At 45.9% G+C, this 13,330-nt stretch overlaps 1 long non-coding RNA gene and 1 pseudogene across 2 annotated transcripts; one reads left to right on the forward strand and one right to left on the reverse strand.

Moving 5' to 3' along the window:
• Nucleotides 1–864: 864 nt before the first annotated feature.
• On the forward strand, nucleotides 865–9,570 carry LOC150066861 (uncharacterized). 2 transcript variants are annotated; one of them, XR_016539310.1, is made up of 6 exons: nucleotides 865–1,092; nucleotides 1,789–2,078; nucleotides 2,216–2,322; nucleotides 2,405–2,535; nucleotides 8,930–9,117; nucleotides 9,225–9,570. It is a non-coding gene; the product is annotated as an uncharacterized LOC150066861 (long non-coding RNA). The 2 variants fall into 2 exon arrangements; XR_016539309.1 differs by lacking the exon at nucleotides 865–1,092 and having other exon boundaries at nucleotides 1,253–2,078.
• Nucleotides 9,571–12,127: 2,557 nt separating this feature from the next.
• On the reverse strand, nucleotides 12,128–12,768 carry LOC150066862 (transcription factor E2F6 pseudogene; annotated as a pseudogene).
• Between the last annotated feature and the right edge of the window lie 562 nt (nucleotides 12,769–13,330).

Raw genomic sequence — 13,330 nt, forward strand, 5'->3', positions numbered from 1 at the left:
TTGCCCTCTCCAGCAAAGAATAGGTCCACCCTAATTTTTTTTTAGCATGGAATATTAGAGCCTGAAGTAGATGTGTTCCAAATTTCTCAGCATGGATTTCAGCTCTCTGAGAATTTTTTTTTATTATGGAAGCATCTTCTCCCACTTTCCTCTGTATGGGATGCATGTATTCCTGTTCTTCTTGGCATAGAATGAATCCGTTTCAGCTCTCCTCAGGAAGGTAAGCATTTATATGGGATAACAATTTCTTAGCATGAAATTATCTTCTTGTATCCTCATATAGGACTATTTTACCCTCTTTGCTCAGATCATGAAAAATTATCTCCTCAATCTGCTGCATGGAATGCAAGTACTTAGGTTCATTCCTCATGGTCTCCACAGGATAGAATGAAGCTATGGTTGCTCTTGGCAACATGGAATGCATCAAGTGCAGCCCTTTTCAGAAGTTAAGTATCATCTGCAGCTGTCCTTTGTGAAAACTGTCTGTTCCAGCTGTGCTGAGCATAGAATGTGTCTAATACAGTCTTCCTCAGGTAGGTAATTTCGAACTCAATTCTCCTCAGCATGCAATCCATTTCCAACATATGTCCTTACACCTTAGAGTGTGTCTACTCTTGTACTTTCCAACATAGAATCTATCTGTCTGTTTTCTCTGTGATGAAGTGCATCTATTCAAGTAATTTTCAGCATGGAATGATATCTCTTCATGTTTCCTCTGCTTGTGGAATTCATATTACTCAGCTCCCTTCACTGAACAATGCATCCATCCCAGCTGTCTTGAGCAATGAATGTTCATGCTCCATCTCTCCTCAGCGTGGAATATGTGTCCCCTTACTCTTTTTCATGAGGAGCACACTACTCCATCTCCTCTCAGCCTGAAGTGTGCCTACTCAGGCTCCAAGCAGGGAATGTGTCTAAAGCAGCCATCTTCTTCATGGTCAGTTTTTAGTCCACCATTCTGCATCTTGGAATCTTTCTGCTGCATGTCTACACAGCTTGGAATTCATTGCCTCCAGCTGTTTTCATCAAGAGGCTCTTGATGAAGCTGAATATCTCTGGATAGCAGGTGTTGAATCAGCTCTTGTCACCAAGGTAAGTATCTACTTTGACAATGTATGGTCAACAATCTGTTCTTCTCAGTATGGAATGTATCTGCTCTGGCCTTGTTCCTGTTTCTGTCACCATGGAAGTTTTTGATTACAGCTCTCCTAGGTGGATTCCTATCCACCCTAATTCTTGTAGGATACATGAGTCTCAGCGTCTCTACAATGCATAGATTTCTTCAACAGCACCCTTTCATATGGTAGTTCTTCTCCAGTTGGTTACATAGTGAGTGGATGAATTTGAGGGCAAAACATGGAATGTTTTTGCTGCAGCTTTCCTCAAGACCTGAACTTTTACTGCAGGACACTTCAACATGAGCTTGCCTCAGTGTGCATGGTATTTCCTCTTACTCTGCACTGAATGGAATATGTCTAGTGTGTTTCTTGTCAAGCTGAAATGCATCTCTTCTAGCTCTCCTTGGGATGGATGAAATGGAGCTCCAGGTCTTACTCTAGGTCCCCTTAGGAAAGTCAATATCAACGCCAGACCTATACAGCCTTGAGTCAATCTCCTATTGTTCACACACCTCCGCATGAAATGCATCTACTCTAAGTATAATGCATCTAGTCCTGCTCTCCAAGGAATGGAATGCATATGTTCTTCTGTTCATCATTCAAACCATGAGGAAGGTAAATGTGCACTCCCAGGTTTCTATTCTTGGCTTTTTGTTTGTTTGTTTCCTAGTCGTGGAGCTTGAACTCAGGGACTGGGGACGGTCCCTGAGCTTCTTTTGCTCAAGACTGGTGCTCTACCACTTGAGCCACAGCATCAATTCTGACTTCTTTCTATTTATGTGGTACTGAGGAATTGAAGCTGGAGCTTCAAGTATGCTAAGCAAGCATTCTACCACTAAGCCACACTCCCAGCCCCTCAAGATTTCTCTGTCATGAAATCATCACCAATTCTGATCAGCATGGGATACACTACTATTCTCTTTGTCCTGGAATCCATCTATCTGAGCTCTGCTTGCTAAGGTAAGTGTCAACTCAGGGTCTCTTTAGCATGGAATCATGTCCTTTCTCAGACCTTATCTCCCAATACATTACTTACATCTCTGATCAGAGTGGAATCAGTGTCTTGAATCCCTTTTTATGTTTAAATTGGTCTCCAGTAATTATTTCTGCATGGGATATGTGGATACCATCTCTACTCAGCATGGACAATGTCAACTCCAGTTCTCCTCAGCATGGCCTCCATTTATTCCAGCTCTTAAGCAAGGTAAATGTCCACTGCAGTCATCTATAATATGAAATAATTTTGTTATTTGCCTTTTTGTTATGGGAAGCTTCTCTTTTACCAGGTGTCAGCAAGGAATGTGTCAGTTCCAGTTCTCTTCATCAAGGAAGGCACCTATTTCAGCTCTCCTCAGCATGAATCCTTCTACTCAAGGTCTCTGCCTGGCATGTGTTTAGAGAAGCTTTTATCAGCAAGGCAAGTATCAATGCCAACATATTTTAACATGTAGTCTAGCTAGTACAGTGCTTATTGGCCTGGACTACATCTATTGCAGTGCTCCTCAGCAAAAGATTGATTTATCTACTGCTCTTGTACTAGGCCTGAATGAGCAGTCTTAGCTGACTCAAGTAACCTCCCTGCCCTTTCTTTTTTTTGTATTAATATAGCTTAGTTGTATTTTTGTTGTAATTAATAGAAGGGTTACAGTTATATTCACCAGATAGAAGGTGCATTACTTCACACACGTTGATACCCCTTCTCATGTTTTTGTCCCCATTTGCCTCCCCCACCTCCTCCCTTCATCTTTTCCCCCTTCCCTTTTTTATATCAAATAAACAAGTAATCGTATATACAATATACAAGGTAAGATACTGTAACAATATGTGTCGGGGTTTTTAATGCCCCAACTAAGACGAGGCTGAGAAAGGTTAGGGCCGACTGGCCACCTTCACCCAGCCCTCCCTCTCCAGCGGGAAGACATAGACGCGCCAGGGAGACTGTCACAGAAAGACTCGTTTATTCCAGAAGTACTAAATTAGGATGCAGGAGCCTATCAGCATAGAGGTGGGCATGGTAGAGGGAGGTAGGTGCTGTCCAAGAGGGTGGCAGGGCCAATCCCAGACTTAGAGGTGGCCTACTTTACATCACAAACCACAGCCAAGCCTCCCAACGAGGTGACAGGCAGGTTGGATTTCAAGACCAGGAAATGTGACGTGCCCCACATCTCCTCCCTTTTGTTTTATTAAGCAGGTATTTGCCTTACTGGAGAAGTGTGCCTGTCTTAGGTTGTCCCCCTCTAGGGATCTTACCTGTCATTGGCTACCATTCTAGCAGTTCAGGCAATTTACCTGTAGGGTTGGCAGACCCAAATGGAGATCTGAAATAGGGGAGATGGCCAACGTCAGCAAAGGAAACCCTTTTGTACACCTGCACATCCTGGTAAGGGCCGGGGTTAACCTCACAGAGTTCCCAGTCCGCCATCTCACAGCACAGTATATTGTTGCCAGACCACCATTAGCTGAACAGCTTTACCTGATCCTTATGTCTAAGAAACGGAAGGAGCTTATTGATTACACAAGGTCTGAATGTGAATACAAAAAGCACTGTAACCAAGGGGCCCGCCCACAAAGGGGAGAAGGTAAGGGAGGCCAACCATTTAGTCCAGTCCATAGAGAGTTTGCATCAAGTTCATTTTGGAGGCATTTGAGAACCTCCCGCAGCCTCAACAATTTTGGAGGACTACTGCAGCCAGGGAATCAAGTTGAGATTGTAGGTAGTGTCTTTGTGGGTGGCGTGGATAATGATGCTCAGAATGAGGAGAAGGAAGGTGACTTGAAGAATCCAAGCACAGCTAAGCAGAGCATCCAGTATAGTCTCCTCATTCCTGTGAGCGAGAGGGAGAAGGCATACCTCAAGAGGGAGTGCTCTTGGGTGATTATTTTTGTTTGCTGACAATATTTTAAATCGCTAGCCAGTACCCAAATTGGGTTTGGTTCTCCCACTGGGAAGACACATGCAAATCCTCTCCCCACACTAATGAGGGGATCAGGACCTCTCCAATAAGAAGATCTCTTCAACGGACTTCAACCTTTAAATAAGGTGTCTGATTAGACCAATGTCTCTGACTGGCAGTCAGAGGCTGATCCTTGGAGAAATTTAAAATATAAGCATAGCTGTCCTCAATTGATCATGGGGGTTGCCTTCCCCTTTTTGTTTTATTAATATTAAGTGTTTATAGGGACCAGGGGGAATCTTTGATGCATCCCTCTTCAATTTAAATGAGTCAGTTCATGTGGCAGGGATCTGACTTGAATCATTAGGGGACAAGTTTAAGAAATACTAATCATATCACCCACTTTACCATCAGATTTACAGTGTCAGTCTGCAAGGAAGAAGGACAAAGATGGTCCACTCAGTCCATCTGACCAGCATTTATGCCAGCTTATCTTATTACCTAAACAGTTTTAAGAGACAGGCAGGCAAAGCTGACACTGATAAACAAATTTACATTTAAATTTTGACTTTTAAACTTTAACTCAAGGAAATAAATTCCAAATTCCCTAATTCCTCTGGACTAAACAGGATACAATGTTTACAAGGTAAACAGCTTTATGCATTACAATACCAGATTTTCTTTTTAAATGCAGATTTTAGAATCTTTAGAAAACTCCTATTAACCAGTTTCTCTTTAAAATGATGCAATAATCCTTTGAATCATTGGAAAACATTTAAACCTAATAATTTTCTTGAAGTTTAGACTTAGATTTACCCAATTGCCTTTGTGTTTCAATTATGAATTTATCCATTGTTTTGGATGCTGACAATTTAACCTTGAACATGTTTACTCACACCCATTCACACACACATTCATAAAGATCTTAAAGTGTGCAAAATTAATATCGGCCATACATTTTAAAAAGGATTTGCATACACACACTCACACAAACCACAAGGATCCATATTTAGGATGGGTATCAATTTTACCATAATACTTTTTGCAGATGAAAGTTGGGTGGGAGTCTTAAACCTAGGAGAACTAAGACTGAAGTCTGCGTCCTGCCACCAACTGTTTCTAGACTGTCACTACTAAGCGGGCAGCTGCTTTGTCTGGCCTAGGCTCACCTCAATTGCAGCCCAGTGGGAGGGGCCATACCAGGCCCTAGACCTACCCCAGGTGGGGTTGAAACTTTTGTTTTCCAGAAATAATTAAATAGACACCTAAGGAAAAACAAGAACAAGACAGAGAAGCAGAGACTTCTAAGAAACTCCTAAACTTCTGATGGCATGCCTGGCCTTAAACTACCAGAGTGACGGAAAGACCGTGGGGCCCTGAGCTCAGGGGGCGCCTCCCCTACGGAAATTTCCATTCCCTGGTAGCTGGCCAGTGGAGGCCATCTTAACCTACTCTCAAACAGAACCAGATATTGACATACAACAGAAAATGGGACTCAATCGGATGCATTTAACACAAGAACATGAACTCAGATGAACGTTGTCACCAAACAACTTATTTAGACTTGGCTTGCCAGTGAGACTCTCAGCCATGCCCTGTTACTGACAAGAATTCCAGAAAGGGGTCAAGGAGTCCTTTAACCACCCAGGCCTTAGAGAGCTTGCTGCGTCCAGCTTTTTGGCCCACAGTGCACTTTTTAGACAGACATACAGGGTGGCCAGTCGACTTTTGCTTACCTCCAGAGGCCTTTGATTTAAACCTGGGCATCTTTTCCAAAAAAGGTTGTTATAGGATGGGCAGTAAAGGAAAACCACTGTTTCTAGAAAAAAGCAATCCTTTATCTCAATAGCATAAATATGTAAATTATTAGGAATTGATGAAAGACTTGGGAGTCCTGGTTGGGTGGCCCCCATGGGCATACTGCAGGGAGATCATGAAGAAACCTGTATTTGAAACTTGTATTTGCCTCATCCTTAATAATTTTAGTAACTCCAATTGTTTTTCCCACCAACAGGCCACTGCTCCATCCACAGGCGGGCATGCGATTAGACTGTGGCCCCTAGAATTGGGGGAGCAGTTCTATGCCAGTTTTTTTCATAACTAATGCAGTCATCATAGAATGCCACAACATCCATATCTTATCTCTCTCTAGAGATTATAGGACAGGTCCTCTTTAAGAGCAGCGGCTGAATGGCTCTAGCCAGGACAAGGGGCATGCCAATTGCTAAGATGCTGCTAGGCCAGCTACCCCCAGAAGCTGGGGCCTGCTGCAGGAGCTGGGAACTTAAGGCCTGAGAGGCAGATGGTTGTAGCTCCTCAGGGACAGGGTATTTTAGGTGGAGTTAGGCCTTTTGTCTGGCCTGAAAGACGTCCCTGTGGTGGGGGATCAGGTCTTATCCATCCCCTAGGGCAATCTCTTGAAAATGGCCTTGCTGGCCATACCCATAACTCCTCTTCCAGCCCCATTGAAAGAGGTAAAGGTGGTAGAAAGCACCTAGGCCTTTTGGGCTTATAGGGCCACAACCAGATTCTGTGACTGGTGGGCCTGAGTGCCCACATCCTTAGTGGCAACTATCCACCTCCCCATAGATCTTTCCTCCATTCCTGCATGGGCCAGTTTGTGGTCTGTGGTCATCCCCTCCCAGACCAGCATAAACAGTTTTCAGAGGGGCCCCGAGGGGAACTTTCTTTGGAGGCTCCCTTCTACTCTTTCTATAAAGGTGGCAAGGTCCTCAGTAGCCTTCTGACTAATTATTGACATTGGAGGCTCTGAGGGGCCTTCGTCCAGTTTTTTTTTTCCATGCAGCCAGTCCCAAAGCCGGCACCTGTTCTTGGTAGGGGGCAGGAATAGCAGCCTGCTGGAGGCCTGTGGAGAAGTGATCACTGGATCTTGATAAGTCACAGGGACTGGGAGATTAGCAGCCTGATTGCTCTGAGCCTGGGCATGGCACTCCTCATTTAAAAAGGCACACCATTTGAGGTACAGGGGGCCAGGAAGCTCAGCCTTAGTTAAATTTTTCCAGTCTTGGGTGGTGCACTGCTGGTGAGCCAGGCCTTGGAGGATGGTTTCGGCCCAGGGCGAATTAGGCCCATCCTGGGAGACTGCTTTCTTAAGCTCTTTTAGGGCAGGTCTATTGCCCCTAGGGTTAGCATTTACCAGGCAAGCCAAGCATGGAGGGGAGGAGTCAAATGGCGGCTTAACCCGCCCTTTTGGTTTGGGGGAGGAGCCACCACTGTATGGCTGGTTAACCTCCTCTTCTGGTTTAACACGAGGTGGTGAGGCGTGGGGAAGAGGGATAGTAAAATGGCGGAGGTCCCTCTACACCCCAATTGTTTGCCGCAAATTCCGGGGCAGGAGCACTTGGTGTAGGACTCTGGGGCCCGGTCCCAGGATCAAAGGGGACCAAAAACCCCTTTTTTCCTGAGAAGCGGGAGGGCTAACTCTCCACAACTCTGAGCGCTCCTCAATTAAAGTTTCCTTGGCCCTAGATGTAACTGAGCCAGGATAGAAGCAGGCCTTAAGGACAAAGTCGGAGAGACCCCGAGGGAAGGGTCCTCTCCCAAGTTAATCTTCCTCCTTCTCACCAGGCGCTCTACGCGGTCCCATGCGGCCCAATTGAAAAGCTTGGCAGCCATTAACATGACACGTTAAGGCCTCCCAGAACTTCTCAGCCTGGGGATCTGAAATCTCCAAACCTCTGCTTTTAAATCTAGACGCTGTGAGCGCTGGGTGTAAGTTTGTGGGTTACCTCATAACTCACTTGGCTCGGCTCGCCACTTGGCTCGGCTTGCTGACAATCCAGCCTCTGATGAGCGTTCTCTTTGTTTCGTGTCCCACGTTCGGGCGCCAGAATGTCGGGGTTTTTATGCCCCGACTAAGACGAGGCTGAGAAAGATTAGGGCTGACTGGCCGCCTTCACCCAGCCCTCCCTCTCCAGTGGGAAGACTGTCACAGCAAGACTCGTTTATTCCAGAAGTACATTGGGCTAAACTAGGATGCAGGAGCCTATCAGCATAGAGGTGGGCATGGTAGGGGGGAGGTAGGTGCTGTCCGAGAGGGTGGCGGGGCCAATCCCAGACTTGGAGGTGGCCTACTTTACATCACAAACCACAGCCAAGCCTCCCAACAAGGTGACAGGCAGGTTGGATTTCAAGACCAGGAAATGTGACATGCCCCACAAATATGAGAATAACCAAGGGACAACAAAAGAGATGAGAAATAGTATAGTACATTAAGAACAACAATCACACATTATATAGCTCTTGTTTCCATATCCTGGAGGTCCTTCATTTAACCTCATTCTATTACATGGCCTATGTATCTAGGTTTTGAGCTATTGTAATCCTCTGCTCTCCCTGCCCTTTCTTAATACTTGCATTCTTCTGTTGTTTTTATTTTCATTATCTTCAGGCTCTACTGTGGAACCTTTGCACTCACATGCTTGGGCCTCTCTGTGCCGTGTGTTTTCCATGGACTTTGACTCCTTTTCTCCATAAGCAGCCACTCTCCCTCTGTGAGCCCCTTATTGCCTGGAAGACCCTCAGTGCCCTCACTGACACCTTCCTGTCTTCCACTAGCTTTCTTTTCAATTGTGTGAGGGTACTATACCTCAAAGGCAATTTCTGTATCCCTAGAGCCTAACCTCATATAGACCTGGCTCAGAACAGGTATTTATAAATAGTCAAGCTTCATCCTATTGTGAAGAAATTGGCTGTTATGTGTGTCATCATCTTGGGAACACCTTAGCCTGTCCCCACCTACACCAAGAAGGCTGCTGTGTGGGGAGGTAGCATGTGGGATCTCTGTGGCCTATGTGATCCATTCTTGACTGCAACACCATTATGGGGGAACAATTTCTGAACAAACATATACCAAGTCAGTCTTGGTCACAATGAGTACTTTCCCTCTAATCACAGGTATTGGCAAAGGGATCATAGGCCATTTAGCCCTGCCTTTCTCATGGAGTGGTCTGAGGTTGGCCATGGTCTCCTGGATGGAATGTCATCGTGGGCCTCGTCACATGAGCATGATCCTTCTGTCCTGCAGTCATCCTCAGCAGAGCTTGTTATGGAATGAATGACAATACAAGCAGTCCAGTGTCCAGGTAAAGTGAGCCCTGATTCCACCCCATGTGGAGAAGACCCAATGGGGAATTCCTCCTCCTCCAGCAGTTTACTTGATGCACTTTCTCCTTTCATGTCCTTCTTTCAGATGGAACTCCACATCACGCACATCTTTGGCTTTGTCTTCCTCAACGTAAGAACCACTTCTGTCATTTTAAGTTGGCTTCCAAGAAGCTCAGACATCACCACCATGAATATGAGTCATCAGTTTCCACAATTGTCTTCATTCCTCGCACCTGCCTTCTTGTGGAGTTAACTGTTGTTTAGTCAAATCAGCTGTACAGTGCACAGGGACTGACTCACTCTAATTCTTCCTAAGCATGTATCCCTTTTAATTTCTAATCCATATCTGCATATTACCTGAAATTTTCTTTCAATAATATTTTAAATTAAGGTAAAATGTTATTGCATAATTATCCTTATGTTATCGCATAACAACCATAAAGAAACTATGTTTCAAAAATGTTTCAGCCTTTTCTCTTCAACATTGGTGCCTTGGTTGTTACCTTCTCATGTGGTGTGTGTGTGTGTGTGTGTGTGTATGTGTGTGTGTGTGTGTGTGCATGCACACATGTGCACACACGCACGTACTAGGGCATCAACTCAGGGTCTCATGTTTTTACTCAGCTTTTTCACCCAAAGCTGGAGCTCTACCTTTTGAACCACACCTATCCTGACTCTTGTTGGTTTATTGGAGATAATTGTGAGGCTCTGCATTCAATCCTTAATGCCAGCATATATCAGTCTGCATGGTCTGGCTTCAAATATTTATCTTCAGATCTCAGCCTCCTGAGTAGCTGAGATTTTAGAGCACCTGACTTTTTTTCCCTTTCTTTTTTTTTTTTTTTAAATCCATCATGGGGCTTAAACTCTGGGCGTGGGCACTGTCCCTGAGCTCTTCAGTTCAAGGCTAGCACTCTACCACTTGAGCCATAGAACAACTTCCAGTTTTCAGATTGTTAATTGGAGATGAGAGCCCCATGTACTTTGATAAACAGGCTGGCTTTGAGTCATGATCCTCAGATCTCAGCCTCCTGAATAGCTAGTAGCCACCAGCGCCCAGCTGGATTGTTTTTATTTTTTGAGGAACTTCTATGCTCTTCCATGACTTGCAATATATGTGTTTCCTGTACTGTGCTAGTGCCTTCCTCTCAATTCCCTGGAATTACATCTGTGCTCCAGCCACCCTGATTACTTACCATTCCTCCAATGTATATATTGTTCCTGCCTTTGCTCATTGTCTAACTTACTCCTAGAGAATCTTTCCTTCTGATCCCTGTAGCAAAATGTCAGTTTGCCTGTCCAGGCTCAATAGGAAACTGCCTGCTCCATGTAGCCCTCTCTCATCCCTAAGCTAAGTTAGCTTTTGTCTTTTCCTCTATACAGGTCTTTTACACAGTTTTGGAACTATGGGTTCATTTATGGCCCGCTTGGTTCTATAGATCTGTGGTGGCTTTCTGTTTAGTGGAAAGTGCCAATAAAGTGCAAGTTCCTCTTACAGTGAGACCAGTTATAACATGGCCTTGGACTTTGGGAGCCAGTGTTTTGTATATAGGGTCCTTTTTTTTTGGTAGAAATGCCTCTTGTTTACAGACTGCACTCATAGTGGCACAAATGCTTTTTTTTTTTTTTTTAAAGGATTACTGGATACTAGGCCCTGGCTGTCCCATTATAGATAGCCTATAAACCATTGCTTATCCTTAAAGCCATTTGTTAATGAACATATAGATCCTGCCCCCCCATGCGTCCTTGTCTCTCAGTATTGTTCCACAAGGCACAGCTCCAACTTGAGCTTCTCTCTTTATGGTAAATGTATTATAAGATAACCAGGGAGTATAGCAGTGTTTTGGCAATATCATAATGTGTGTGTGTGTGTGTGTGTGTGTGTGTGTGTGTGTGTGTGTTTGATTTGTCAAACATTTATTGAGCACTGTTTCTGGGCTAGGTACGGAACCAGGCGTTGATATAACAACCATTGCAATCAAGTCTCTCAAGGAGCTCACAGTCTAATGGTAAACTGAGTAAACTGAGGCAAAGAGTGGTAAATGACTGACCCATTGAGGTAGAAAGAGCTAGGTGCTTGCAAATTTGGGACAAGAACTGGATAGAGGGTAGGAGACAATTCACAAGAAGAGGACCCTTCTGCTGGAGGAGCGAGGCTGCACACACACATTCCAAAATCTGTGGGCAAAAAGCTTCACCTTGCGCCCAACTGCACCATGATTAAAATTCACTGAATTAATCTGTTCCCTTGGGACATTTCTCTATTGGCCCTAAAAGTGTCAGGACAGGCTACAGCATTACTGAGACACAGTAACCGGCAGGCAGCTGGAAATCAAGAAGGATCGGACCTCAATTTCAGCACGGGAGCCACATTGAAATATCTGGATGAAATCCATGGACTTAAAGGTACCAGCACACTTCTCCAGGTAGAAGTCTGGAAATGCTCTCCTGTAACCCTCGTCCTGAGGATTCTAATAAGTTAGATAGCAAGGAAACTAGAGCATTTGTCTGCCACTTTCCATACACATATGATTTGAGCTGTACAGGGGTAAAAAGCGCCACTCAGACACATTTCATCAGTGACCTATACATTATACAAGTAAGTATCTACAAAGGCATCACATCGAGACGCGTGGGTAGCACTTCACTGTGCGCGTGAACCAGTGTAAGGCAATTTCCTTGTGAAGGATCACAGCATCCTTTGGGGAAGGGCAGAGTCCACGGGGAACTGTCCGTGCCCAGCTGGCTCATGTGTTCATGATCAAGTCATCTACTTCACTTGACAATAAGCAGTGAATAATTCAAGAGCTGCTTTCCAATGCTGAAAGTGTAATTCTTCAGTTATCTAAGAAGGGAGCCACTCAAGGCCACTACTGCCCCCAGGGCTGCCTGCTGCCTGCGGAGGGGTGCACTTCGTGGGTGATTTATTGCTCTGAGAATCACACCGATGCATAATTCCTCTGTGTGGGATGCTCCAGAGAACCATGATCCATTTTGCAAATGCCATCCACTGCTCACTTCAGGCGACTCTTCCTTTACTGAGGACTTTCTTCTTTTCCAGAACCTTGTGAATGTTTGCTCTTAGAGGAAGAGGTCCCAGCTCTGTCAGAGGCCTTGCCCTTCAGGTGGGCCTGCTCCACTTCACACAGGTACACATCAATGGGCCCCTTGGTGCTGCGGATGTGCACAGTGATGGAGTCTTCCCTGGGAGCTGGCATGTCCAGCCTGGTTTCCTCGGGCACCTTCACTGCAATGACAATCTGTTCGTGGAAGGCCTGGATGCTGCGAATGTCTTGATAGGTGACATAGGCCAGCCTCTCATTCTCCTGGAACAGCTGCTGAGCGCAGTCCTTGATTAACTCGTCCAGAGCATCTTCCATTGCAGACAGATCAGAGAGTTCTTCCTGCAGCTTCTTCTGTTGGGGCACTGCTCCAAAGTTGTGAAGGTCAGCCCCTATCCACCGAATATGGTTCTTTGGGTTTTTTTTTTCAACCAGTTCAATTCCATCTAAGACATTGGTGATGTCGTACACTCTTCGTTTCCACACACCCAGTTTTGTTGCAACCTTGTTTAGGTCAAGAATGCCCCCAGGAGCAGATCTGACAAGATCCATACATTTTCGAGTTAAATAAACCAGTGAAACATCACTTTTAACGCTTTTCTCATGGACACATATTGTACACTGTCTTCGAAATTAATCCTTAGTTTGGATGGCAGCAGGCTCTCCACATTGATGGGATCCCGGCAGCGGCGTCGGGTCCACCAGCAGGCTGGGCAGCCTCCGCGCTGTCTCATGCTGCCGGCCTCGCGCCCGCCGGCCCCGGGCCGGCTCAGGCGCCGCTCCCGCCGGGACCCGCTGCACGACGCCGACCTGAGACACCGCCCCACTTTGCAGAACGACGCGCCGCGGCGGCCCGTGAGCCCGATCGCGATCGCTCCAGCCGTCAGCGCCAGGGGCCGCGAGGGGACGAGGGCGACCCGCGGCGCTCAGGACTCCGGGCCCGCCACGTTCCCGCCTGCGTACGGCGCTCTCCGCGCATGCGCGGCGCGGGCCCGCGGGCCCGGGAAACCCGGAGCACGGATCACGGAGAGGACCGAAGGGAAAACCCGGAGCCCTCATCATGTGTTTCTGTGGTTGCATTTATGTGAGAGAATTTGTGTGTGTTCGTGATTGTGGGTACTATGAGACG

This window comes from Megascapheus bottae, chromosome 2, assembly GCF_031878675.1.
Source record: "Megascapheus bottae isolate mThoBot1 chromosome 2, mThoBot2.hap1, whole genome shotgun sequence".
NCBI lineage: Eukaryota > Metazoa > Chordata > Mammalia > Rodentia > Geomyidae > Megascapheus > Megascapheus bottae.